The sequence below is a fragment of the Stegostoma tigrinum genome, chromosome 10 (genome assembly GCF_030684315.1).
Source record: "Stegostoma tigrinum isolate sSteTig4 chromosome 10, sSteTig4.hap1, whole genome shotgun sequence".
In the NCBI taxonomy this organism is placed as follows: Eukaryota; Metazoa; Chordata; class Chondrichthyes; order Orectolobiformes; family Stegostomatidae; genus Stegostoma; species Stegostoma tigrinum.
The window spans coordinates 95,049,561-95,077,385 of NC_081363.1; positions in this window are offsets into that span (position 1 = coordinate 95,049,561).

Genomic DNA, 27,825 nt, shown 5'->3' on the forward strand with positions numbered 1-27,825 from the left:
CCCGCACCCTTCCGTTAACACATACGCACACACTTTTTCTATTGTTCCTCCATCACCTAATACCTGGAACATTGAGCTGCCGGTTTTGCCCATCTCACAGTCAAGTTTCTGTCATAGCTATGATTTTATCAGCTTTATCTTTCAGACTCCTGGCATTGAAAATAAAAGTTCTTCAGAGTTACGACATACTCTGAATCTCTCCTCTTTCTTTTGTAATTGATGTGCTCTCCTCGCATTCAGAGCCTTCCTCATCAATCCTTCTGTTTACACTGCTACGAATAATTCCCCCACTCCCCGTCTCTCAGTATAAAGTCTCCTTCAATGGAATTGGCAAAACTCCGAGCTAAGATATTGATCCCTTTCCAGTTCATGTTAGACCCATTCTTTTGGAACATGTCTTTTCTATCCCAAAAGGCATACCAATTATCCAAAAAGCTGAATCCCTGAACAATGCACGAGCTGTTCACCATTGATTTGTCTCCTTTAACTTTTTTCTTCCTACCTCGTTTGGCATTGGGAGTAAACAAGAAAGTACTAATTGTCAGGTTTGTTTTAAATATTTCACCAAACATGTCAAATTCACTGCTTGAATCTTTTCCCTGAAAATGTCAATGCAATCAATGTGTACGATCATTTCTGGTCTCTCAATCTCCTTTTAACAAGACACTTGAAACGTTTAGAGACGTCCTTAATCCTCGCACCAGGCAATTAAACCATCCTAAATTTACGCTCATGGTCACAAAATCTCCTGTTTAAGCCAAAGACAGGACAGTCCCCTACAACAATAATTCTATTAAATCTTCTGAAATGCTGCGGAACATAAGAATCATTCCAAGTGTCCAAAAAGTGACTGGCCCTTCCATTTTCCTCAGAGAGACTCTGCCCTTCAACAGTTCCAAAAGCTGAATATCTGGCAGAGGGATAGCCGTTGGAGACATTCTTTCTTATCCTAATAGTCACACATCTATCCTAACAGTGATGGGTCGTAGAGCCAAACACGTGTAGGACTCTGATGAAGTTGCTGGTTCCATTAATGAAGCCCAAGATCCCGTACAGTTTCCTAAATGCATTATGGTTCTGTTTTCTCTCCGATAAAGATTTGCACATAGTAAGTCCCCATTCGCTGCTCTTTGCATCTGTGCCATTCAAATATATATTCCCATTCCACGTTGTTTCCCTCAAAATGCAAAGAAAACCTCACTATGTTCTTACGAAGGTATGTTTTCTACTCAAAACATTAACTGTGGTTCCACTATTTCTGCCACATAGAAAATAGGACAATACAGCTCTGGAAGAAGTCCTATGGCCCACCACATCTATTCTAATATTGATGCCATTCTGAAGGAATGCAATCTGCCTGTACGTGATCTATATCCCTTTCTTACCTGCCTGTTCATATGTCTGCCTAAATTCCTCTGAAACGTTGTGATTGATTGTTTCTGCTTCTATCACCTCCCAGGAGACTATATTGTGGCCACCTATCACCTTCTATACAAGAAAGGTGCCTCACACACCTCTTTTAAACTTTCCAACTCTCACCTTAATCCTATTGCCCCTAGAATTTGTCACTTCCACCCTAGGAAAAAGGCTCAGACTGTGCACTCTCTCCCTCTTAGGTCGCCCCTCAGACACAGACACTGTGTTGTGACAAGAATCTAAGATTGTCCAAGCCAGGAAAAGTCCTGGTAACCCTTTCCTGCAACCTCTTCACTGCCTCCACACCTTCCTGTAATGTAGTGAACGAAACTGCAATCGTCACTCCAAAGGTGGCCGAATTACAACTTCATATTCAGCCCTCTGACAGAAGAAAGCAAGCATGCCAGCGTCCTCCTTTACCACTTTATGTACTTTGCGTTGCCACTATCTGAGAGCTATGGACTTGAACCTGAAGATCCGGCTGTATATCAGTGCTACTCAGGGTTCTTCCATTTATTGCTTCCCCCTTGCAGTTGGCCTCCCAGAATGCATGACCTCACTGGTCGGTATATGTGTGTATTTTTTGTGTCTATAATAGAGGTCTCAGCTCTGATCCTCGTGGGACAGCACGATCCCCGACCTCCAGTCAGACCAAATGCACTCCACAGCTGTTGACGGGTGTAATATCAAAAATGAGCCTTGCGTTCTGTTCAGCAGCATGAGCATCCTTTCTGTGGAGCTCCGTAGCAATGCATTGTGGGACAGTTTCTGGTTCTCTCACTCCCACCAACCAAGGGCAGCATTTGTATACATTTCACATTACAGTAATGACATGCAATGTTATAATGTAATTGTTAGCCACATTTGCCTAATCGATGCAACCAGTCCAGTAAACACATTGTTAATGGCTCTACAGAACTAGTTGCGCCCACAATCTGTAGATGTTTACCTGATTCCTTTATTATTTGCCTTTAGAAAACCTGTTGTTAAATCACATTTCAATCCTGACAGTTTTATACTCCTTCCCAAACATTTACCAGCTACACCATATTAATTACCAATAACCTCAATACTCTCTTATCACTGAGGGCTCTTCCAAATTTTGTGTTGGACTTTCTTTTCGCTGTTAACCCGAATTCCTAAGATTAGAAATTATATTAATTTCTACTACTTACTGCAAGTTCTTTTAAATAAACTCTAAGGTTACTACAGTTCTGTGACAGCTTACAGATTGGGAACAGCCGCTCTCTCTCTTGGCCTGAGAAATCAAAGGAACAGTCTCTCTGACTTGCATTCCAATTACACGCCCCAGCACTCAGATATGGCCAGTGAGTTTTAAATCGGTATTTAACTCATGGATAAATCTTTACTGCCTCTTCTCTAAACACTCTGCATCAGGAATTTTCTTTGCTTCGTGAGACAACATCAATTCGAATTCCACAGATGAGAGTGAAATTCAATCTCTTCACAAATTTACCAAGTCATTAAAAGAAAGTTGTTTATATTCTTCAAATTTCTAGGCGACATAACCGCATATCCACTCCATTTTGTATTCGGTTTCTGCCACTTTTCCGTTGATCACTGGATGGTTTTCTCTCTGCATTCCTAATTACTGTGTTTTTACAGCAGTCTTTTGTCCCCACTCTTGGCTATGTCATGAGAATGTTAAATTGCGAATTGGGTGCAGCGAATGACCCGAGGAGCGATAGTGATAGAAATGGATTTCAAGACAGTGTGGAAAGGGAACGGGTGAAGCTGGCTGTGGCAGACATGCAGCAAACTGAAATAAGAATGAAAGTGAATTGATTAATATGGATCCCAATAAGTATTACATATAATGAAGCCTGAGCTATGGAATGAGGGCAAAGACCAGTGAGGTTCGTATATGAATAATTCCCAACGTGGGTGATGGCGGTGGCCACCAGCCTGCAAAGAACAGGAACCCAACACAACTTGCCATAAGGGTGAATGATCGTGTTTCGACTTCGTATAACTTCAACTGGGACCACTGTTCACAATTTGGCCCCAGATTTTTAAATATCTACAAGAGTGCATATCTCACCTCTAATAATCACCGAGTATGGTTTGACCCATCGTAGTCGCAGTGCCACACGATCAGAGAATACTTTGTCCAGGACCTGATCTCCTGGATTAGGAATGCCAGCTCGGATGTTGCTATGCTCCCTTTCCCAATCTCTGATTCTCTGTCTGTCGACAACTTTCCCTCTCAGCTCATGCAGCAGCTTTGCCAGTTCTCTCTCCAATTGTTTTTCCCCATTATTTCCATCGCACATTTCCAGTCGTTCTCCTATCACATCCTCCCGCAGCTCCATAGCCTGTCCATGTAAAAAATTCAAAAGGGGTCAGCCTCGTTCGCTCTGCTGTGATTAACCTCCATTTCATTAGAATGGCGGGGTGTACTCTAAACCATCCTTGCCTTGTCTCTGTCAGGGTCTTGGACCAGTTTTCAGTGTTTGTTTAATTTATTCGACCTGACCATTGGGGCTGGTATGGGAGATGGAATCTCTGTTCAGTACCTAACAGCACACATACTGCTCAATTACTTTCCCTGTAAAATCTGTCCCTTTTTCAGAATTTGCAGGGGAATGCTTCAACCCACCCATTAAATCACAGGTGAAGCGGCCATGCTAAATTCCTGCCAGTGTGCAGGGATGTGCAGACTCGATCGGTTGACCATGGTAATTGTGGGGTTACAGGGATAGAGTGGACTGGGTCCCTCTGCAAAGTGTCAATGTGGACTTGACGGGCTGAATGACCCATCCCAAATGTAGGGATTCTACAATCTGTGATCTAAAGAAAAACTGGATCAGCTGGGTTAGAAACAGGATCGACTGCGCATGTACTCATTGGCATTTAGTAGAATGAGAGGGGATGGGATAGAAACACAAATTTCTAATGAGCCTGGATGGGCTCGATGCAGGAAAAATGTTATGGATGCTGATCAAATCTATAACTAGGGTCCAGAGTCTAAGAATAAAGCCGTCGGGACTGAAATGCGGAACAATCACTTCACCCAGAGTGTCAACCTGTGGAATTCTCTCCCACAGAAAGCTATTGGTGTCAATTAATTAGATACATTCGAGAGGCAGCTGGTTGTTTCCTTCTGATGAAATAGTGGAAGGAGAATGGAGAGAGGGTAGGAAAGTGATGCTGAGATTACACAAAAAGTCCTGATCTTATTGAATGGTAATGCAGGTGCAAAGGGCCAAATAGCCAACTCCTGCATCCACTTTTCTGTTCCCATCTGTTTGGACATTCAGCATTTATTTTTCTGGGGTAAGGGGCCCGTTGAATCATCTGCAATTGTTCCCATGAGCCCCCTGGTTTATGGCTGCTGTCTGCAATTCATCTTGTTTGCTTTCCCTGACACTGTGTGTGCAGAGTCTTTGATTATTTTTTACTATATCGTTCCCTACTCCAGGTCACCACCAACAACGAGTAATCTGATATTGAATTTTATACGATCCAACACGGGCCAGTCGATAATATGTGGTGGCACTATCTGATCCCACATCTTCCTGACTCCCTCTTGCCCTTTCATTGCCCACCCTTTTCCCATTCAAGTTTCTCGTGTTATGGGGCTGTTTCTTGAAATGTCTTCAAGCTTTCTTCTCTTCCTCCAGTAACTGCTGCTACAGCCAGTTCCTCAAATATCTGTACTGTTTCAGTAAGTATTTTAGCTGCCTGACCTGCGTACTCATTGCCCTGTGGTTGTGGGGTTTCTACTTTCCTGTGAGCTCTAATCTTCCTTACTGCTGCTTCAGTCACAAAATTAGCTGCTTCCATCCACTGTTTAATCTGTTCTTCGTGCTGTATTTGACACCCAGACAAGTGACGTATCCTCGCTGAGCCCAGGCCAGTGTGTGGTCATGAACTGTGCCAAAGACATCAGGACTGTCTGTGTATATGTTGACTCTCTGGCTCCTGGCTGATCTCAGAGCTTTTCGTAGCTCTGAAAATTTTTCACATAATTCCTACAATAATTAAACAATCCTCAAGTTTGTCTTAATCCTTTCATGGTGTGTGCCAGTTTTGTTTAAAATTGCATTATTTCATTCCTCTGGAACTATCCTATGTCCCTACCTGACTGATATCCCAGATACCTCCCTGCCTGTCGCACCAACTGCGCTTTCTGTGGTTTAATTTTAAGCCCTGCCTGGCTCATGTGGCTCAATACTTTTTTGAAGATCCGGACATGTTGTTTCTGACTGACTGAAATGATAAGGTTTTTGGTAAGATCCATTTGGCTAATTCCATGAGCCATAGGTCGGTGGAATATGGCTGGACTATATTGCTGAAACAACTGGGCCCATTTAAACTGTTTTACACAGCGAGGAAACAACAGCTTACTCTGGGATTCCAGGTCCACAGGTCCGGACCTGGACTGAGACAGTATCCTGTTGCGATTTCAATCCATTGAGTATTGTGTGGATTTTGCTCCTGTAGGATACCCTTCAGTGACAGATTTCTTTAGGGAGATAAAATCAATCGGTAGACAATTTGAGTCTTCAGGTTTCAGTCAATTGCTTTGGGATGCTGTCAGGCTGACTGTTACCTGCTTCAGCCAGTTGCACATGATCATAAATCCTGCCTCCTCAGCCCCAGCTTTGATGGGGTTACTGTTTGTGCTGTGGGCTGAGAAGGCCCTTGATCTTTTTACAGGGTCTACAGATAATAACCCATATTCTTGTTTGAGAGTGTGTCCCAAGTGTTACTCCCCAGATTGCCTGTCTGCCCCAGACTCCCTACAGTATATCTACTCTGGAGATGCAGCCTGTATTTTACCTCCTGCCCCTGTCCTGGCCGGAGAGACCCCATCATTGTTCCGGTTTCTACAGCCTTAGATGCTCCTCATTTTTTATTTCAAAGATCAACCTGCAGAATTGTCCTCATCGCATTTTCACATATGTCACATTTCCAATCTGCATCTGAAATAGTTCACTTCATCTAGCATCCTCGGTTCCTCCTCCAACTCCTTTAGTTTCAGCCTTTGCGTGGTGAGGGTCAAATCTGTACGGGTTTGTTGGTTTAGTTTCTGTCAGTGGTCATAGAGTCAGAGAGATGTGCAGCATGAAATAAGACCCTTCAGTCCAAGTCGTCCATGCCAAGCAGCCATCCTACATTCATCCAGCCCCATGTGCCAGCATTTGGCCCCTATCGCTTTGAACCCTTCCTATTCATAAACCCATCCAGATGACTTTTAAATGTTGTATTTGTACTGGCATTTACCACTTCCTCTGGCAGCTCATTACATACATGCACCACCCTCTGTGTGAAAACATTGCCCCTGAAATCCCTTTTAAATCTTTCCCTCTCACCTTAAGCCTAAGCCATCCAGTTTTAGACTCCTAACCCTGGGAATAAGATCTTGACTGTTCACCCATTCCATGCGTTTCATGACTGTATAAACCTCCGTAAGCACACTTGCATGATTAGGCTCCACACAACTGATCACTGACTGGTTTAATATTCTGCTCACGGACAAATTGTTGGAGGAGAAATATAAAAGAGGTTTCGAGAGACAATGAGTCGATATTCATGGTGCCCATTAAAATGTACAGTGAAATTTATTAACTTTGATTCATGAATTCAATAATGATAAAACATAATCTGTGAATATTAGAATACAGAACAAAGTGTGACTTTTTAAACTTCTCTTAATAATAACTTGACAGTCATTTTATGCATCCACAGAGCTGAACGTAGACTGATTATTGAAGTGATATTCATGTGATCACAGCAAAAAAAAATCAATGTGCTAGCAACAATTTGAGATAAGCAATATGATTTGCACTAATTCTTGTATTGAAAATCCTATCTTGTTTAATGCTCGTGAAATATTGTACTATTGGTTTGTAATTCAAGAATACAGTAACAAAATGATGTCCATTTTTTAGTGACTTTAATTTTAGTTTTATTGTATTGGACCATTATCACAGTAATTGGATGACTGCACTGTAAACTGGAAGAGAGATAATATTGGCTCTGGTGTTTAAAAATAATTTGGTTTACAAGGTGTTCTGTACTTTGGAATAATTAGAAATTAATTGTGATTATGAATCTGCCGTATAAAAGGTAATTACCGTCATTGGCTAAAAATATTTATATTTTGCCTGGATAATGGGACCAAGGAGCATAAAGCTTGAAAATGTGTTTCTTCAACAGCATACACAAGAGGTATTTTTCCCCAGGAACTAATTATAAATACACAGCTCAAAGTATCTTAAAATGCAAAGAAGCCGAATGATCAATGAATCGAAAAGAATTCCATAGTTATATCTGACAGTTTAAAAGTCTAACTCTCTTAGCTACATGTTCATGTTGTTCAAACAGGCAACTTGTGGATCAAAGTTAAACCTTGGACCGACAGTCGGGGACGAAAGGACGCTGCTTTTTGTCATTTACATAAACGATTTGGATGTGAATATCGGAGGTAAGTTTGCAGATGACATCAGAATAAGTGGTAGATTTCCATGTTGGGATTCTTGTCTGTTTAACTATAACCTGTTCTGTTCTCAGTGTGAGAGGCTCCTCTTGTGTGTGTGATGGAATATCACTAACAGTGTAATTTCCCTGAGAGTCCTGGGATCAGGTTTCCTTTGTCTGCAAAACAAGTGGCCAGTAAACCATACACCAGCTTTTCTTTAGTGAAGCAGTGATTCATTTTTCAGTGAATATGTTAGTTATTTCACTCAGAATGGTTTCTAGCACACACTATCCACCAGTGTAATGGTAAGATTTCTTTCTGTGAACAATTCCAATCTCTAACTGTCGATCTGATGGTACGTCTTGCTTGTCAGTTTTATGAGAATTCAAACCTTTGTTGCCGAGCTATTTTTGTCAATGATTTGGGAAACGTATTATTTCACTGTGTGGAGTCTGAAGTTGTTATGAGCCAGTTTCACCAGTTAGCCGCACTAACTTACCACATCTCTCTATTAGACATTTTTAGCCCCATCTTTTCAGAGAATTCTTCTCTTAAAAGGACAAGGAGTGATTTTTTTTTTTACATGACCTTTTGTCTGCTTAACATTTTGATATAATTCATAAGACAATGGCTTGTATTTGTGAGAGGGTCATGTTGCTGTGTGCAACAGCCTGTCATTAATGGGATTATGTTCCGTGGAAGACAGATTTCTTTTGTCTGCAAATTACACATGATGTTACTTGATCACCTGGAAAAAGGATGTGTTCATTGCAGTGTGATTTCCATCGATACACTTTGTGGAAACTTCTGAAGCCAGAAATATGCAAATGTGTGGAGATTTGTTTTCCTGACTGAAGGAAGCACACATTAGCATTCGAGTGATTTTTAACATGGGGCACCTGACTTATTGAGGGGATTGGTGATTATAATGAGGTGCGACTGATTTAGACGTCCTATATTAGGTGTTCTCTTTGAACTGTATGTTTCTACCAAAGACATTGACAGGATAAATGTTGGCAGCTATCTTTGCTTATAAGAATGTAGCATAATGGATCAGTCTCAGACTGGTGGAACAGCCTGAGTGATTGAGATAAGCAGAAATGTCTTCACTCAAATACCTGTGAATCTGTGATCATTTCCACCAGAAGAACTGAATCGCTGACTGTATTCCAGAAAATGGTTTGCAATGTTTGCGATGCTAAGGGGATCAAAAACTGTTGCAAAAACTGGATGAGCGCTGAAAAGTCAATAATGATGTAACTAAAATGAACTGTGGGGGCTGGAAAATTTTAACAAAACAGAAAATGCTGCAGTAACCGAGCCAATCTGGCATTACATGTGGAGAGAGAGAAACAGTTCAGGTTTCAGTTTTGATGTGACTCCCCTTCAGAACAAACAATTTTGTTAAACTGCAAGTCAGGCTCCAGGTGCGAAATGATGTAAATCTGATCCAGTCTCTGAAGAAAAGTCTTGGCCCAAAACGTCAGCTTTCCTGCTCCTCTGATGCTGCTTGACGTGCTGTGTCCATCCAGCTCGACAACTTGTTACCTCTGTTTCTCTAAAAACAAAGAACTTCAGAGATAATCTCCCCACTTGTTTGATAGTGGCACTGAGATTGCACTGTTGGAACAGAAAGGACTCTTTCTGCGTCTCCTTGATGTCTGGGTAAATTAATGTCTGTTATTCATCGCAGAGACTGGAGGGTAGTTCTGATAGACTGGAAAATTCAATTTAAAATGTTGTTTTTTGAAGAACAGGAAAACTTTCTCCTACAAATGGAATCAGGTGGTGATCACTGATCCTCACTGACCATGACAGGACTCAAACCTGGAGGTTAATTTTTGTCACGAACACAGTCAGATATTCTAAACTGTACTCAAACAGTCCTGTCTTTCACCACACCCCAGCTTTATGATTCGGAGTCAGAGGGTCTCGATGTAGAAACATTTCCTGCAGATGGGACATTCTAGCACAGACCCTCTATCCACACTTTCCCTCAGAACACATTCCGGACACAATATTTAATTATAGGGAAGTCTAGACTGCTGGAAGCGTCGTTACTGTTCTCACATAAGTAATTGAACTGTGTTGTTTGGATTGTTCATTTTAATCATTCACGGATGTCCCTGTAGTTTTCATTTCAAGTGGGAGCTGGAATGTGTTAGCCCTTAGAGGCGTTTCTGAGGAAAAATGCCAATGTTTACAAGGGTCTCGTAGGAAAGTTGCCTTGTGTTTTCAGGGTGCTCCTTGGGAAATGTATCAGTGTTTACTGGGCGCTCTGGGGGGAAATGTCAGCGTTTACAGGGAGTGTTGGGCTGCGCCTTGGAGATGTGTCAGTGTTTACAGCCGGGGTGGCGGGGTGGTGGTGCCTGGGGGAAGGTGTCAGTTTTTATGGGGGGGCGGGGTAGGGGCAGCTGGGGGAAGGTGTCAGTGTTTGTTGAAAATCCCAAATGAGTGTATGAGTATTTACTGTGTCTGTGGGGAATGAATATCAGATTCTGGTTTGCAGTTAGTTTCCAGATGTTTCAGTGGCTCCCCGGCTCGTGATTATGAATACTGGATTTATTTCTGGGGATGTGAATGAGGAGCTTTAGAGGCGTATTTATGGCAAAGGAATCTCGCTTTATATGGTGCATAACTGTATCTAGAATTTAAGAAATGGGTACCTCAGTACATTTTATGAAGTTAATACAATACACTCATGAAAGAGATTACCACTAATAGACAGTATTTACTGACACACAGAAAACAAAGTGTTTACATTTGCACTCTCAGCCAGAATTCCTCCCAATCGGGTCCCAATGCATTGCTAACAATGTCAGAATTTGGGATCTCAGTGTTTATGCTCCCATCCCAGGATGTGGTTTTGAAGCCCCAGTGGTCAGTCTAGATCACCATACCTGGAGCTTGAATGAAGACTTTGGACTGTGTGGGTTTTTAAGTTTGGTTTGAGTCAGCTCATGCGCTAAGGCATGTTTTGGTGAGTAGCTGTTTCTCTTCACCTTTCGGTTTGTGAGCGGGTTTTCACCTCAGGTTGTGACTGAGGACTCGTGGCTTCGGTGAAGTCAGTGATTGATCGTGTTGTTGGTGTCTGGTTTGGATGGTCTGGGTCAGGTTCTTGCTGTCAGTGATCTCGGTTCAGAAAGACCCGTGTTCGGAAGCTCTTTGTTTGGAATTCTCCTCCCGTGAGATTGGGACTGGCAGTTACACTGACTGAGTCCCATTCTCTTCACACCAGATCTGTAGTTTTCATTCTGCTCTTGATGTTCTCTTCTGAAGTTAATTCGCTTTCCGATAGTTACAGCGTGTGTGAATGGATTTGAATGTCAAGTATCTCTGTAGGTGCCATACTGTCTGTGCTGCTTAGCCCGAGGTGTAAAAGCTGTCTTGGATCAGTTCCTACTATTTCGTGGATCAGGGTCTGTTCGTTTCGGTCAATCCTCCTTTCGGAGAGGAGGCGTAAAATGGGATTCCAGGCTGAGCAATACTTTTCCGAAGAAGGGTCTTGGCCCGAAACTTCAACCTTCCTGCACCTCTGATGCTGCTTGGCCTGCTGTGTTCATCCAGCTGTACACCTTGTTATCTGAATAATCCCACACTCAATCTCCGCTCCCAGGCATGATGATTGTGTTGTGAATTTCTCGCAGACTCAGTCCAACTGTCTCTTTCAAAAGCTTGCAAGTCCAGGATTCTGCCCAAAAACGCAGTGTTTGTTAAAATGTTTTACTATTGGAGACTGTTTCTGGGTCCTGCATGAATCAATAGTTGTGCAGGTTTTCCAGTGAGTGTGTCAGTATTCACAGTGAGCCTTTGTTTAATGAGTCAGTATCTTTCGAATTTTTCCAGTGATTGTGCTGACTGCTATTTACAGAATGATCACTTGGAACTATCTCAGTACCCCAAGGATTTGTTGGGAGTTTGTCCTCACTGCAGTGAGTGAAAGGTATTTAAGGTGTCCTTGGGGAGTGCGACAGTATCGGCAGTGTGTCTGGGATATGAATTCAATATTTACAGTGGGTCCAGGGGGGCTTTGCCATTATTTACTTGGGGGTCCCTTGTAGTGTATCATTATTTATAGGCGGTGTTCAGGGAGAATGCCAGTATTAATAAAGTATCCATCGGAGTGCGTCAGTATTTAGAGGGAATCGTTAGAGCATTTTGTGGATCCCATGCAGAGGAGATTGCGAGGCAACCTGATAGAGGTTTAATAATCATGAGTGGCTTTGATAAGGTGAATGCCAGATTTCAGTTGAAGAGGATGGGAATTTCAAGGCTGGGGTCATACTTACCAAGTGAGAGAAAGATTTCCATAAAAAATGCATGGAATTTTATTTTTGTTTACGCAGGGTTCATGTACCAGATGGACATCCAGAGGAAGTACTGGGTGCGGGTACAGTTACAGCATTTAAAAGGCAGTTGGGTAAGTACATGAAAAAGAAATATTCGGAGGGACATGTCCCACCTTCCTGTGCTAGGCCCCAGTTCAGTTTAGGTTTATGGTTGGCACGGACTGGTTGGACGGAAGTATCTGATTCTGAGCTATGTGGCTCTGTATCTCGAAAAGCAGTATCCAGAGGGAATCCAAGATGAGTGTGTTAAAATTTACAGGGGTTCCAGAGGGGATGCATCATTATGTAAAGCATGTCCCGGGAAGGCCTTTCAGAATTTACTGGGTATTTTTAGGGAGGGCATCAATATTTAAAGCGCAATCCTGAGAAGTGTGACCAACTTTTACAGGAAATCGCAGGGCAGTGCATCAATATTGACAACAAATGCATTGGGAATGAGTTTTCTGGGAACCTGACTGGGAATATTTCAGTATTTATGGGAGGGTCCGGGGAGTGAGTCATGTTGATATGCACGAGGTGTTCGAATTTTCAGGGGCCTGTGGGCATAGTATAGCAGATTCTGCAGAGAATCCAAGGGAATGTGCCAATAATTAGTGGGTGTTCCAGAAGGAATACAACGGTATCTACAGTGAGTCTCTGGGGAAATCTGTCAGCATTTATACAGGGTCCAGGGTGACTCTGATCTTTACTGGAGTTCAGTGGAACTGTCAGTATTTACAGGGAATCTTTGTGCACGTGTCAGCATTTTTTAAAAAAAAAGTGTTCCAATGTAATCTGGTTGAGTTTACAAGGAATCATCAAGAACTGTCAGTTGTGTTTTTTTTGCGGCTTCTCCCAAGGAAATTGTTATTATTTGCCAGGTCTCTCGCAGGATGTATTTAATAGAATGCTGCTGATAGTGTGTCATCATTTACGTAAGATGGTGTCCATGTTAACATGGGTCTTGGTGTAGTGTGTCCATGTAACAGTCTTCCACAGAGAGATCACAGTGAGTCTCCAGTGACTGACTGGAATTCTCAGGTGTGCCCAAGAACAGTGCCAGGGTTTTGAGCCGTTGGGAGTGCATTCATCATTGAGGAATTTGTGGGGTAATGAGTCAGTATTTATAGAGATTCCCCGGTGAGTGTGTTAGTATTTACACAGTGGGTGCAGGTGCACCAGGGGTTGAAGAAGGTAAATGGCATGTTGGCCTTCACAGGGAGAGGATACAGGGAGATCTTGCTGTATTTGTACAGGACCATTGTGAGACTGTATCTAGAGTATTATGTGCAGTTTTGGTCTCCTTTATCTGAAGAAGGATGTTCTGTCCATCGAGGCAATGCTTACCAGACTGATGCCAGCTTGGACTGACATATGAAAAGATGTTGGATTGATTAGGAGAGTATCCAGTGTAGTTTTGGGAAATGAGGGTGGATCTCGTGGAAATGTGTAAAATTCTAACAGGTCTCGGCATAGTGTCAGTAACAACAATATTCCCGATGACTGAAGAACTTGGAAGCAGGGCTGACAGCCTCAGGATACAGGATAGGACATTTTGGACTGAGATGAAGAAAAATGCCTTTACCAGATATTTTTTATTTCATTCATTCATGGGAAGAGGGCGTTGCTGGCTTGGCAGCATTTATTGCTCATCCCGAATTGCCCAAAGGACAGTTAAGTGTCAACCACCTTGTTGTGGCTTTGGAATCACATGTAGGCCAGAACAAATAAGAATGGCAGTTGCTTTCCCTAAAGGACATTAGTGAAGCTGATGGGTTTTTTCAACAATCAAAACGGAATTCATGGTCATCATTAAACCCCAAATTCCAGGTGTTTATTGAATTCAAATTCTGCCATGTGCTCTGGTGGGATTTGAACCCAGGTCCCCAGAATATTATTTGGTCCTGTGAATTAATAGTCCTGTGACAATGCCACTGGGCCTTCACCTCTGAGTCTGTGGAATTCACTGCCATTGAATGTTACCAAGAAGAAGTTTAATCAAGTTCTTTGGATTAAAGAAGGCACATGACATAGGGAGTCAGCGAGATCAGAGGACTGAGTTCGAGAACCAGCCATTGACATAGTTACTGGCAGCACAAGCTTGAGTGGGCAGATATATTCTACTTTTGCTCTTCATTCATATTCCTGTTCTTATGTATGTTTAGGGGCCCAAGGTCAGTTTGTAAAAGGGACCATGGGGAATGTGTTAGTATTTACATTGGGCCCCGTGGTATCCTCGGGATTACATCAGTCTTGACGGTGGATCTCAGGGAGTGTGTCGGCCTTTAACGAGTATATACAGAGTGTAGCACCAGACCAAGTGAACTGAAGCTGTTTCTGCTTTTAGAAGGGTCTCAGCTCGTGGTAGGTGGGTGTAGTGTGTGATGAAACTGTCACATTAAAAAGGTTATTCTTTAGTTTGTTTTGAGGATCGCTTGTCAAAGCAGAGGTGGTGAAGTGTCCAGGGGTTTTAGGAGGTCTTTGGGGTTTACTTGTTTAAAACCAACTTAACAATGGAAGAGAAGTGTCCAGTTCAGGGGTTCTAGTTATATATCAGCTGTGGCAGTCACACGATTTGTGCATCAAGAGGGTTTGCAAGCGTCAAAAAATAATTCCTAACTGGCTTTCTCTGAAATCTCTCTCTCTGGATGTTATTCCCTCGTGCCTTTAAGAGTCTGTGTTGGAAATTATGTTTTTTTTTTACAAGGGATGTGTTTATGGGATCTGACTATTTTGGAACAGTTAATTGGTAATAGTTATTGTATTGGTGTGTTAGATTTTCCAATATTTGTTATTCAAAATTCCACTTGCTTCTGTTCATGTTCTAACTGTCGTATTTAAATAAATCGTGTTTTGCTTCAAACCAAGTTCTTCAGACCTGGAACACCCAATTGACATCTGCGTTTAAAATAAGAAAGTTAGGGTCTAAAGATGAGTGCGAAGCTGGAAGAACACAGCAGGCCAGGCAACATTAGAGGAGCAGTAAAGTTGACATTTCGGGTCGGGACCCTTGTGACTATCTCAAAGTGAGCGCCTAGGCTACTTTCTTAAAATCTTGAGGAAATTCTAGCCTGGCATATCACAGATTGTGGGCTTTTGTTGCAATAATTCTACAATTCCACTTTGGGATTAGGGTTAATTGGCCGTGAGTGGTTGTCGTTAGTGCCATTTGTTTTGGGTGTTGCATTCCCTTAGTTTAAACAGGGATTGCCTTGTGTAGGAATGGCTCTTTGAGTCATTGCTCAGTTTTCTGGGGATGGAAGCAATGACATTGGGGTCTTTGCAGAAGGTAATGAAGGCAAAGCTGTTGGAATTGGCAGACAGGCTGGATTTGAGGTTTTGCTTGCCTGTGAGGAAAGGAGCGGGAGTGACAAAAATCTTTGGTAATGACTAGGATTCAGTTGCAGATGAAGCAGCCTGGAATCTGGCTAAAAGGAGAGGAAAGAAAATTAATCGCCCTCGCAGATAATATGGACAGTCAGAATCTCTTTATCCAGTGTAAAAATGTCAAATACTTGGGTGCCCAGGATGGAGGAAATTTTAAATGTAATGTGTGAGGCACATGAGTGAAGTGTTTGTGTGGGCTTGAGACAAATGCAATAAACAGGAAGAAGATGGAGGGCGATGGACTATGTGCAGGCGGATGGCATTAGTTTAGAATAACATCGTGTTCGGCAAAGCCATGATAGTCCGAAGGGCCTGGTGCTCAGCTGTACCGTTTTATTTTTTAACCCTGTTGAAAAAAGCACTAAGAATCTTAGATATTTCATAATTTCTCCCTCATTCTTCTAAATGACTATGAGACAAGCTCAGACTACTTGACCTCTCCTCATTAGAAAATCCTTCTATTCCCAAGATCAGCCCAGTGAACCTTCTCTGGCCCGTCGCTAATTCAAGAATATCTTTCCAAAGGGCTCGTCATACTGTTCAGAATATTCTTGGTGTAGTCTGATTCAACTTATTTATTTCAGCAAGGACTCACTATTTTTTAAACTTCATTCCTTTTTTTAATAATTGTCAGAATTTGATTTGCCTTCTCTATTACCTCTGAACATGTAAGCTCCCTTTTTCAGAATGATACTCAAAGATTCCCGAAACTCTTTGTGCAGTCAGTCTGAAACCGACTAGTATTAGCCTGACAGTAAGTTAGAAATGTGTTGGACTGTATTATAAAGGATATGACCAGAAATACTAACTGCACCCTTCGAAACAACGGAAGATGCATGAGTTTATGAAAGGGAACTTTTTTTTCATGATCCTGTTCGATTTCATTTTTTTGGTAGAGTTATAAATTGCAGAATAAATAAAGTGAGGGAGGGTGTTGGCATTAGGGGGATATGGTTAATTTGAATTTTCAAAATCATTTTGAAGAGTTTGAACAGGGGCTGGAGAGTACCTCGGGAGTGAATAGGGCCTCTGAAAGATCAACAAAGCCGTTATAAGTGGGACAACTAGAAATGGATGCAATCCGAAACAAGTATTTCACTTCACTATTTACTTTGGAGAAAAACATAGCACCTCAGGAACTTTGAAATAAATAGTGATGACTAGAAAAGAGTCCACAATTGAGAGCATGAGGTGCCAGGAGTCTTAAAATGCACAGAGGCAGATAAACCCTTCGGCCTTGATCAGGTTTATCCTGCGACATTGTGGAAGGCTAGGTAAGAAATTGTGAGGTGCTGGAGCAGAGATATTTTATCATCAACAGCCACGCTGAGATGTCAGAAGACTGGAGAGTTGCTAATGTTGTTGCATCACTTCAGGGCTACAAGGCAAAGCCTGGAAACTACAACCCAGTGACACCAGTGACATCAGTGGTTGGGTACGTTGTTGGAAGAGATCCTGAGAGACTGGATCTTCATGCATTTGGAAAGGCAAGGATTGATTATGGCTAGTCAGCACGGTTTTGTGTGTGGAAAATCGTGGCTTAGAAAGTTGATTGATTTTGTTTTCAGGAGGTAACCAGGAGATAGATGAAGGCAGAGTGGTACATGGTTCTCAGCAAGGTTAGATCACATGGGGTCCAGCGAAAGCTTGCCAGTTGCGCACAAGATTGGCTTGACAGTGGGTGCTGGCAGAGGTTTGTTGCTCTTACTGGAGGCCTGTACGTGTGCTGCCAGTTTCGGTTATATTGTGTGTCATTTATATTGATGGTTTGAATGAGAGTATAGGAGTCATGGTTAGTAAGTTTGTGGGTGACAGTAAAATTGGGTATCGTGGACAGTGAAGAAGGTTATCGTAGAATTCAACGAGATCTTGATCTATCAGGTTGATAGGATGAGGATTAGCAGATGGAGGTTAAGGTGGATAAATGTGAATTATTGAATCTTGGAAAGACAAACCAGGGCCGAACACAAACAGCTAATGTTCAGGCCCTGGATAGTGTTGTCAAACGGAGAGACTGAGGGGTGCAGACACATAGTTCCCTGAAAATGGCATCAGAGATAGAAGGGGTGATGAAGGTGACATTTAGCATTGCTTGCTTTTATTGGTGAGAGCATTGGGAATGAGATCGGGATCTCATGCTGTGGCTGTACAGGACATTGACACCACCATAAAAGCATTCTTAATTATCAGGAAAAACTTCACTGGTTTACTTGTGCACTTTAGGGGAGAACATCTGACATTCTTCGCTGCTCTCGCCGACATGTGATTTCACACCCACAGCAATAAGGCTGACTCTGAGCCGCATTCTGGCAATTAGTAATGGGGACCGATTGCTCGACCAGCTAGTGACATCCTCATGCCCTGAATGAATAAATAAAAGTACATGTTTCCCTCCCTACCTCTACAGACACCTCCAGCTCAGCAATTCCTCCAGGATTTGGAACATCATTTAGGCCCTTGCCACTTTCCGTAACACACTCATCACCTCCAGCACCTTCAACTTTCCCTGCTCCTATCATCTCAATAAATCCCAACAATGTTTCCTCTTCCGACTGCATTCCTTTGCTCGGAAATCCCTTGCTATGCCTTTAATACCTGCGTCCATACTGTGGTAACCCTCTTTTGATAAACAGTCTTTTTCTTCTGATTTGCTCGATTTTTTCTGTGTGGTCTTCTAAGGCTCTTTCATTTGAATATATTTCTTTACACCCTGAGTGAGACGCAGGTAGCAATTTCTTGCTGAGCTTTTGTCAATGGAATACACATTTTGTTGGATATTTTACACTGTTCCTTCAAATGTTTTCCACTGTTGATTTACAACCATACTTTTCAGTCAGTTTAACTTGTTTGTACTGGTCAGTTCTCCTCTCCATGTCATACCGTTGGCTTTGTTTCTGTTTCTAATTGTTGCTTTTTTTGTATGGTCACGTTAGAACTTCATAATTCCTTTGAATTCCACTTTTTCAGAATTTCCCTTCGGATCTCTCTGTGACACGACTCATTCACTCAGCTTCATCACACAACACTCGATCTGGGATAGTTACATCCCAAGCCAGTTGCACAACAATACTACAATTACCTGTCACAAACTGATGGATAGTTTTCGTGACATTCTGTGCTTCCTGTCCCGTCCCGCTTATCTTCAGCCACATCATCATCATGCTGTTCCGATCACATTTTCTGTTTGGATTTGGAAATCTCCTTTCTCCTGAACCCTGTCCCAGCATCCTCTATGTCAGTTTAAATCCGTGTCCATAAGCATTATGACATGATTGGCCTGGACACTGGTCCCAGCATGGTTCCAGTTATTATTTATTCACGTGGGTGTCTCTAGCTGGCCAGCATTAAATGCCCACCCCGAGCTACTCTTGGACTGAATGTCTTGCTGTGTCATTTCGGTGGCTAATTGTTAGTCAACCACATTCCTGTGGGTCTGAAGTCACATGTAGGTCTGACCAAGTGAAGATGGGAAGAGTTTCTCCCCTAATTACTGAGTCAGACTCAATCACGCGTTGTCATGGGAGGCCCACTTTTTAAGCTTTGTGATACTATACCTTCCGTAGATAGCAGAGGAAGTTCACAGTTATCAAACCAGGCCCGTACTATCTTTGAGGATCAGCACAACAGAAGTGAAAGCAAATCTCCCAAGACAGGGCGGTAATGCTGTCTCTGATCTTCCTGTTCTGTGTTTCCCCTCCATGACAGTATCTATATCATGTCTCGTGGACCAGTGTCTTCAATCGTTCTAACTCCTGTTTCTGTAACCACCTCTCCGCTCTCTAATCCCTCCATAAATTTGAAACGTACTCCAATCCTGACCACCATCCCTATCTCTGTAACTTGCACAGTCTCTGCAACATGCCTTGTCTCGGCAGTCTCTTCCTCCACTAACTGGAGTCATAGAATTGTGAAGCGCGGAAAGAGACCCTTTGGCCCAACTCGCTCATGCTGACCGGGTTCCCTGAACTGAACAAGTCACTTTTGCCTGCGTTTGGCCTGTGTCCTTTGGAACCTTTCCTGTCTGTGTACCTGACCCAATGTTGTTTCACAGTTGTAATTGTACTTATGTCCATCATTTCCCCTGATACCTCGTTCCATGTTTGCACCATTCTCTGTGTGGAAAATTTTACCCCTCAGGTCTGTTTTAAAACTTTCCCCTCTCACCTCAAGCGTATGCTCTGTACTTTTGGACTCCCCTACCCTGGGAGCAAAGGCCTTGTCTATTCAACTTTTTTTATGCTGCTCAAGCATTCGTAAACCTCTAAAAGGTCACTCCACAGCCTGTTTTGTTTGAGGAAAATATCTTTGCTCGGAGTCCACACAAATTCAGCCCTGGTTTCCCAAATGTCCGACGTCAAACTTTTCTTGACTGCCAACAACCCTTTTCTGTAGTGTGAACTCTTTTCAAGACACCATTCTTTGTTTCTCAGAATCTACTAGTCCTATTCCACAGTAGGTACTGATGAGAAATACTGGTTAGGATCTCAAACACCTTGCTTCTCCATATCTGTCTGAGACCTGAGTTCTTTGTGATCTTTATGAATGACTTGAATGAGGAAGTGGAAGGTTGGGTTAGTAAGTTTGCTGATGACACGAAGGTTGGTGGATTTATGGACAACCTGGAGGGGCTGTTGTAGGTTGCAACGAGACATTGACAGGATGCAGAGCAGGACAAAGAACTAGCAGATGGAATTCAACCCAGAAAAGTACAAAGTGATTCATTTTATAAGATCAAATTTAAATGCAGAATGCAGGCCTAATGGCAGGACTCTCAGCAGTGTGGAGAAACAAGGGGATCTTGGGGTCCACGTCCATGGATCCGCCATGTGGATACCCAAGTTGGTAAGGTTGTAGAGGTGGTATATGGTGTGCCAGCTTTCATTAGCAGGGGAATTGAGTTTAAGAACTGTGACGTTCTGCTACAGGTCTATAAAAATCTGGTGAGACCACACTTGGAATATGGTGTTCAGTTCTGGTCAGCTTATCAGACGAAAGGTGTCAAAGCTTTAGAGAGGGCGCAGAGGAAATTTACCAGGATTTTGCCTGGACTGGATGGCAGGTCTATCAGGAAAGGGTCATGGAGCTTGGGCTTTTTTCGTTAGAGCGAAGAAGGATGAGAGGTGACCTGATCGAGATGTGCAAGGTGATGAGAGTCAAGAGATAGACTAGATTGACTAGATATTCCTACACTCCCATATTCCTCAAGGGATGCATTGATCCAGCTGCGTCTCCTCCTTCTTGACCAGAGTGCCTCTATCACCAGTCATCCAATGTTTCGTATTTCTGTCAGCATTGTCTGTCACACTAACAAGAACATGCTGGCTCTGACTTCTCTCTTTATCTTGCTTTCAAAAGCTTCCAACTTGTCAGATGCCCCTTAACCTGCAAATAGCCACCCCAATCATTTTTTTTGAAAATTCCTGTCAAATACCACCAAAATTGGTCTAACCCCAGTTTATAACTTTAGCTTGTGGACCAGACCAAACATCTTCCACAGCTATTTAAAAACTGATAAAATTGTGGTCACTTGTCAAATTGTTGCCCTGATAACACCTCGGTCCCTTGCCCGACCTTGTTTCACACGTGGAGGCCAGGTTTTGTCACTTCTCCACTCAGGCCATCTACGAATTGTTTGAGAGGCTTTTCTTGAACGTACTTAACAAATTACTCCCATCAAAGCGCTTCACATTACGACAGTGCCAGTCCAGGTTTCGAATAAAATGATAATCCCCTCCCATTGCACCCTTATTTTTCTCACAGTTATCTTAGATCTCTCAAAATATTTGCTCCTCAATTTCTCGCCGAGTGTTGGGGGCCCGTAGGACATTTGCATCAAAGCATTCGCCCGTTCTAATTTTTCCGTTCCGCTAATATAGCTTCACTGGGAAAACCCCAAGAATAGTCTCTGTAAACACTGTCGTCATGTTCTCCCGATTCAAAAATACTTCGCCCCTCCTATCTTACCTCCTCTTCTATCCTCCCTGTAGAGTGTGTCCCCTGCAGCATTGAGCTTCAAGTTCTTTCTTTCCCTGAGCTGTGTTTCTGTAATACCTTTGATATCCCAATCCCATGTCCCCATCGACGCCCTGAGTTTATCTGCCTTACCTGTTCGGTCCATTGTATTGATATAAATGCAGCTAAATTCATCAATTTACCCTCATACCCTGCCCTGCTCTTGCCTACCTTGTCGATTTAAATTGCTGTCTTGAACTTCTGTGCCAGCATGTCTTTTGCTCAGTGCTGGTTATGGTCCCACAGCCCTGTTAGACTGGTTTAAATCCTTTCAGTGTCTCAAACAATTCATCTTGCCAGGGCATGTGCATGCTCACCCTCACTTCAGGTGCTTTCACATTCCCCGCCCCCCCCGCCCCGTCAATCTGTGCCAACACCTTCAGGGATCTCTGGACTTTAGTACCAAAGTCCTTTTCTTATTCAGTATTCTGCATGTGCCTAATGCCCATTATGTATGTCCTTCACTTACTATACCTCCCACAGTGTATTACCTCACACTTCTTAGAAATAAAATCCATCTGTCATTATTGTGCTCAGTTTATCAGCAGATCAATATCACACTGTCGTCAGAGACCATTCACCTCACTGTGGGCAACACCCCCAACGTTTGTCTGAACATGTTCTAGATCCACAGTGTCCTAACTGAAATTCACAGCTGCAATATGTTTCTCCTTTGTGAGCACAGATGGGAAGTGTTCATTTAAGACCTCACCTACTTCCTCTGGCTCTGTCACAATTTGCCCTTTTGGTTTCTAACAGACTCCACTCTCCTTGGTAATTCTCTTACGCGAACTATACGTATAAAATACCTTGTGGCTTTTTCCTGAACAAAACCTGCCAAAAATATTTCGCGGCCATTGTTTGCTCTTCAATTTTAAGGACCTCGTTTTGCAAACTCTATATAACTTTGAAGGGCTTCATCCTTTTTCATTGTGCTATATTTTCTTTATCAAACTTATGATATCGCTGTCTTTATCATTCACGCTCCATGGAACACAGTGGCCCTGGATTCTCATTGTATCGCTTGATAATAGTCTCACTTTCCAAAATAGAATCAATTACAAGCAGTTCCTCCCCGAGTCTGGATGTGCCAGCTCCTGCCTCATGAGAGTGACAATGTCGAGTGATAGAAGTGTTGTAATGATAGGTGGCTTTCCTCAAATTTACATACTTATCTTGCACACGATCCTTGTTGCTATCCATCATGACATTCAAACTCCAATTTTTTGACAATAAATCTGAGGTCGGAGGAAACTTTTTTTTTTCACTTTTCAGATGCGTTTTAACAGGTTCCCATTGAACAAGCTAATAAACAAATTTGGACCACATGAGCTTGGAGGTGATGTGCTGGCATGGGTTGAAAATTGTTCAATGGATGGAAAAGGACATGCTAATAAATTATTGATTTGTGAGTTTGCAGGCTGTACCTTGTGAATTTGAGGAACGATTCATGTTTGGGCTCCAGCTATTCACAATCTCGCTCTATGAATGAGGTGTACAGATCGAAACTAATGTTTCTCTGTTTGTTGATGGCATAACCATGGATGGGATTGTGAGCTGCACAGAGAATGCAAAGAGGATGAAGGGGGACATGAATAGTCTGAGTTTCTAATTGCCTGGAGAGCGTGGTGGTGGTTCTGAGCAATGTTAACTTTGCTTTCTCTGCATACATGTTCAGCTTTTCCAGCAACTTCTGTTCTTAATTGTGGGCTGCCTTGCTTGACCCACTGCAATCCTTTGGGCGCAGTGACAGCCATAGGGCTTTTACGAAGGAGCGTGACTTGGTTGGGACCTTGGTAATGCTGCTGGTGTCATGAATCTGCTGTTGTTTTCCTTCCAGGTTGTTTGTGGTCTTGGTAAACGCTGCTGGTGATGATCCTTGCAGATTATTGTCACTGCTGCCGTGGTGTGTTCAGAGTGAAGTGAGTAAATATTATTTCAAACATGAGGCTGCTTTGTGCTGGATGGGGCCAAGCTTCCTGAGTATTGTTGGAGCTGCATTCTCCCAGTCAGCGGGAGAATATTCCTGGACATTGCTGACCTGTGCACTGTCGATGGGCAGAATGTAATCTGTGGGATGTCGTTGTTAAAATTCCTTTTAATTGCAATATATCAGTTCTCTGTTTGGTAAGATTTATTTTATCCTGTGAATGATGAACGGCCAGTTCTGTGTACGGAACTGTGCTTAATTTTCTTGTGGATTGTGAGGGTCCGCGTTTCTGCATGTTTCGATGTGATAGTTTTCATTCTGTGGACTGCCAGCAGTTGTTGTTGTGTTGAGTGATTTTTTTTTCAAACAGGTATTTGGAGAGCGAACAGGCATTTTCGTGAGTGGAACAAGTTTTCTTTTAAATCCTGTATACTGTGATTGTTTGCTCTTGTGTGTGTGCAGACTGCATATGCTCAGTCCTGTGTGGGGAGTTGCTTCCAACTTGTGGGCTGCAGTTGGTCACTCCTGTGTTGTAAACTAATTTCGTGTGTATCCAAGTGAAATAACTGCAGCGAGGCCGATATGCCATCACCATTTCACCCTCTATTTACTCCTCCTCAGTACATTGCCTATGGCCAGCCAGCTCTCATTCATTCCCCAGAACTCAGGAGATTATAAAAGCACTGCTGTCTTTGTTTTTTTTTACTTTTTTATCTTCATTTTCTTTTTTTCCCCTCTTCTTTGTTTTTCCCCAACACTGCAGCCATGTGAAGTGGGTTGATATCTGCAAATTGTGTTTGGTAAATTGTGGCTCGGGTTTGGATTTAAGGCCCTGATTTTGAATGGTTACGTGGATCAATTAAGCTGATTCTCAACTGGTAGCCTGAGAATGGTCAATACTGTCTGGGAAGCTTTTATTTATCGTGCAGACTGTGAGAAGGTAGTTTTGTGTATGGCGTTGCTTAATCTAACATATTGTAAAACATCATTTCTGTGTGGAGAGCTTGTTTTTATTCTTTGGACTCTGGTCATTTCTGTCTGAAAGGTGCAATTGACCTTGAGGACTGTAGTCAGTTGTGTGTGCTGAGCTGTTTTTAATTTCTCTGTGAGGAACTGAGTTTATTCTTTGGGTTTTTTTCAATGGTTAAACATGTCTGCACGTGTGTACATCTGTGTGTCTCTTTCATTTCTGAAGAACACAATTCTCTACACAGACGCTGCCAACCTATGTAATTTGTGCACCAATTTCTGTTCTGTTTCTGATCTTGAGATTTTGCAGTTAGTTCTTTAATTTTAGAGCTTTAAGTTTGCCTGTTAGGGCATAGGGCATAATACAGTACTGAACCAGACCAGGTACTTCAACCCACCATGTCTGCAATGACTATGATGCTATTCTAAACAAATGCAATCTGACTGCACATGATCCATATCCCTCTCTTCCCTGCCCATTGATGTATCTGTCCAAATTCCTCTTAAACATTGCTCTCATCTCTGCTTTGACAAATACCATGGCAGTACGTTCCAGACATTTACTAACCTCTGTGTAAAATCTGTCATGCCTGCTTTAAGCTTTCCCCTCTCAGCCTACATTTATGACCGTTGCATTTGACATTCTCACCTGAGGGAAGAGACGCAGATTATTCACTCTATCCGTGCTTCTCATTTTTTTGCTCTTCACAAATTGCTCGCTCAGCCACTAACGCTTGAGCAGAAATAATCTAAGTCTGTCCATCCTGTTCTTATAGCTAATACACTGTCACCCATGCAACATCTCATTAACCTCTTCTTCTCTCCTCTTCTTAAAGCCTCCCTATCCTTCCACTACAGCATATAAGTAATTCTGTGTGGGCTGCTGGTGCAAATGTTGTGAATTACAAATTGTCAGTGATCTGTGGGGTGCTTTTTTGTATCTTCTGGACTTCAAATGGTCAGTTATTTATGGTTTAATTTTCGTCAAATGAGTTGTAAATAGTCAATCTTGTGTGGCGATCAGGTTTATTTCTCCTGTGAAGTTTTGAGTAGTAAGATCACACACAACTGACATCAATGCGGAGATGATTTTTATTGTGATCATTCATGTATGTGTGGCCTTGGTGTGCTCTGTGATTCTTCAGCTCTGCGTGTGTGTTGGCACCTCTTCCTCAACCAACAAAACACTCCTTTATTACTATGGCTTCATCCAATCCCTACAGCATTCCTTCTGTCTGTAAATGACAGAAACCCAAACATCTTCCTGTTCTGACATCTCCTCACAATATCAAACCTGTTTAATCACCTCTTGCCCTGTTGGTCTCTGTTACACCTCATACCCCTTTGACATTTTGCATTTTTGAAGCCTGTTTTGGATTAAACGACGTACTATGTAGTTCTAATGGTATCCATGTTCTGTAACACTCCATATCTATTCATCCAACTCCATTATGGGATCGGCCACAATCTCATGGTAATATCACTGGGCTGTTAATCCAGAGACATATGTAAGGTTGTGGAGACCTGGGTTCGAATCCCACCGTGGCATATTGTGGAATTAGAATTCAATATAAATAAACAGGAATGGGAGATCCATTGTTGATCATCTAGTTTTAAAAAAGAAGTAAAACAAAAATAATCTCCACTCAATCAAGAATGCCCATAAGGGAATGGCATCTGAGAAGGCCTGGCCGACATGTGACTCCAGACCCAAAACAAAATGGCCGACAATTACCTGCCCCTTTGCAATTGCCAATGCAATCAGTAATTGGCACTGAATACTGGCGCATCCAGTGATAGCCAAGTCCCACCAATGAATAAATTAAAAGGGTACTTTCCCCTCCACACCCTCTCCAAACAGTGCAGCAATTCGTACTGACGTTGTGACGTCGTTCAGGCCTTTGCCACTCTCTGCAACACTCTCACGACTTTCAACACTCCTTGTTCCTGTCATCTCATTGAACCCCAACAATGATTCCCCTTCCTTACACATTTCACCTGTGAGGAGGCCCCTTGCAATCTGTTTATCACCGACTTCGATACTTTGGTAGTCCGCTGTCATTTTTTTGAAACTCGTTATTTGTCTTCTGAATTTTTGTTTATTTCTTTGTTATCTTCTAAGCCTTTATTAATTGTATCTGATCATTTACTCCCTGAATGACACGCACGTCGGAATTTCTTGCTGAGGTTTTGTCTGTTTCAATGCAATAATCCTTTTTTTATATTATTTTGCACTGTTCCTTCAAATGTTTTTCACTGTTCTTTTGCGGCCATACATTTCAGTGTCTTAACACTTTTAACTTCGCCTGTTCCCCCTACACACTCATGTAATTGGCCTTGTTTCTGTTTATGATTGTTTGTAATTTGTAAGATCACTTCAAAACTTCATAATTCCTTTGAATTCCACTTTTTCACAACTTCACTTAGGATCTCTCGGTGTGACATTACTCATTCACTCAGCTTCATTACACAACTGTCAGTCGGGAGTAGTTACGTCCCTAGCCTGTTGTACAACATGTTATTCAAAGAAATACTGACACTAATAATCTCCAAGCTCCTCTTCATATGGTACACTTTTTTTCTTATTGCATATACTTTGTCAATGCCAAAAAGGAATAATATAACGTACATTTTACCAAAGTTCCCCAACACATACTGGCTCATAAATGTACAGTTTTAGTGCTACTGTGTTGCTTGTCTTCACCAACATCACCGTGTTGCTCTAATGCTTCGCTTTTGCTTTGGTCTGGACATCTCCTTTCACCTGAACCTAGTCCCAGCATCCTCTCTCAGTTTACAGGCCTGTCCATAAACCTACCGACTTGATTGACCAGGACAATGGTTCCAGCCATTATTTATTCACTCATGAGATGTGAGTGTCTCTGCCTGGCCAGCATTTATTAGCCTGCCTTAACTGCTTTGAACTGAATGAAATGGCACAGCAAGCCAGTAGGTAGTTGAGATTCCACCACATTCCTGTGGGCCTGTTGTCACATGTTGACCTGACCATGTGAGAATGGCAGACTTCTTTCCCTAATTACTGAGCCAAACTCCTTCACTACTGTCGTGGGAGGCCTACTTTAAGCATCTTTGCACTATGCCTTCCAAAGACAGCAGAGCAAGTTCACAGTTATCATTGCAGGCCTGTGCTGCCTTTTTGGGGATCAACATAACAGAAGTGAAAGCAAATCTCCCACAAAAGGGCGGCAATGCTGCGTCTGATTTTTCTGCTCTGTGTTCCCCCTCCATGACTGTGTGTCTGTGGACAAATATGGACTCTTGTGGACCAGAATCTTCAACCGTTCCAACTCCTCTAACTGGTCCTATTTCTGTAA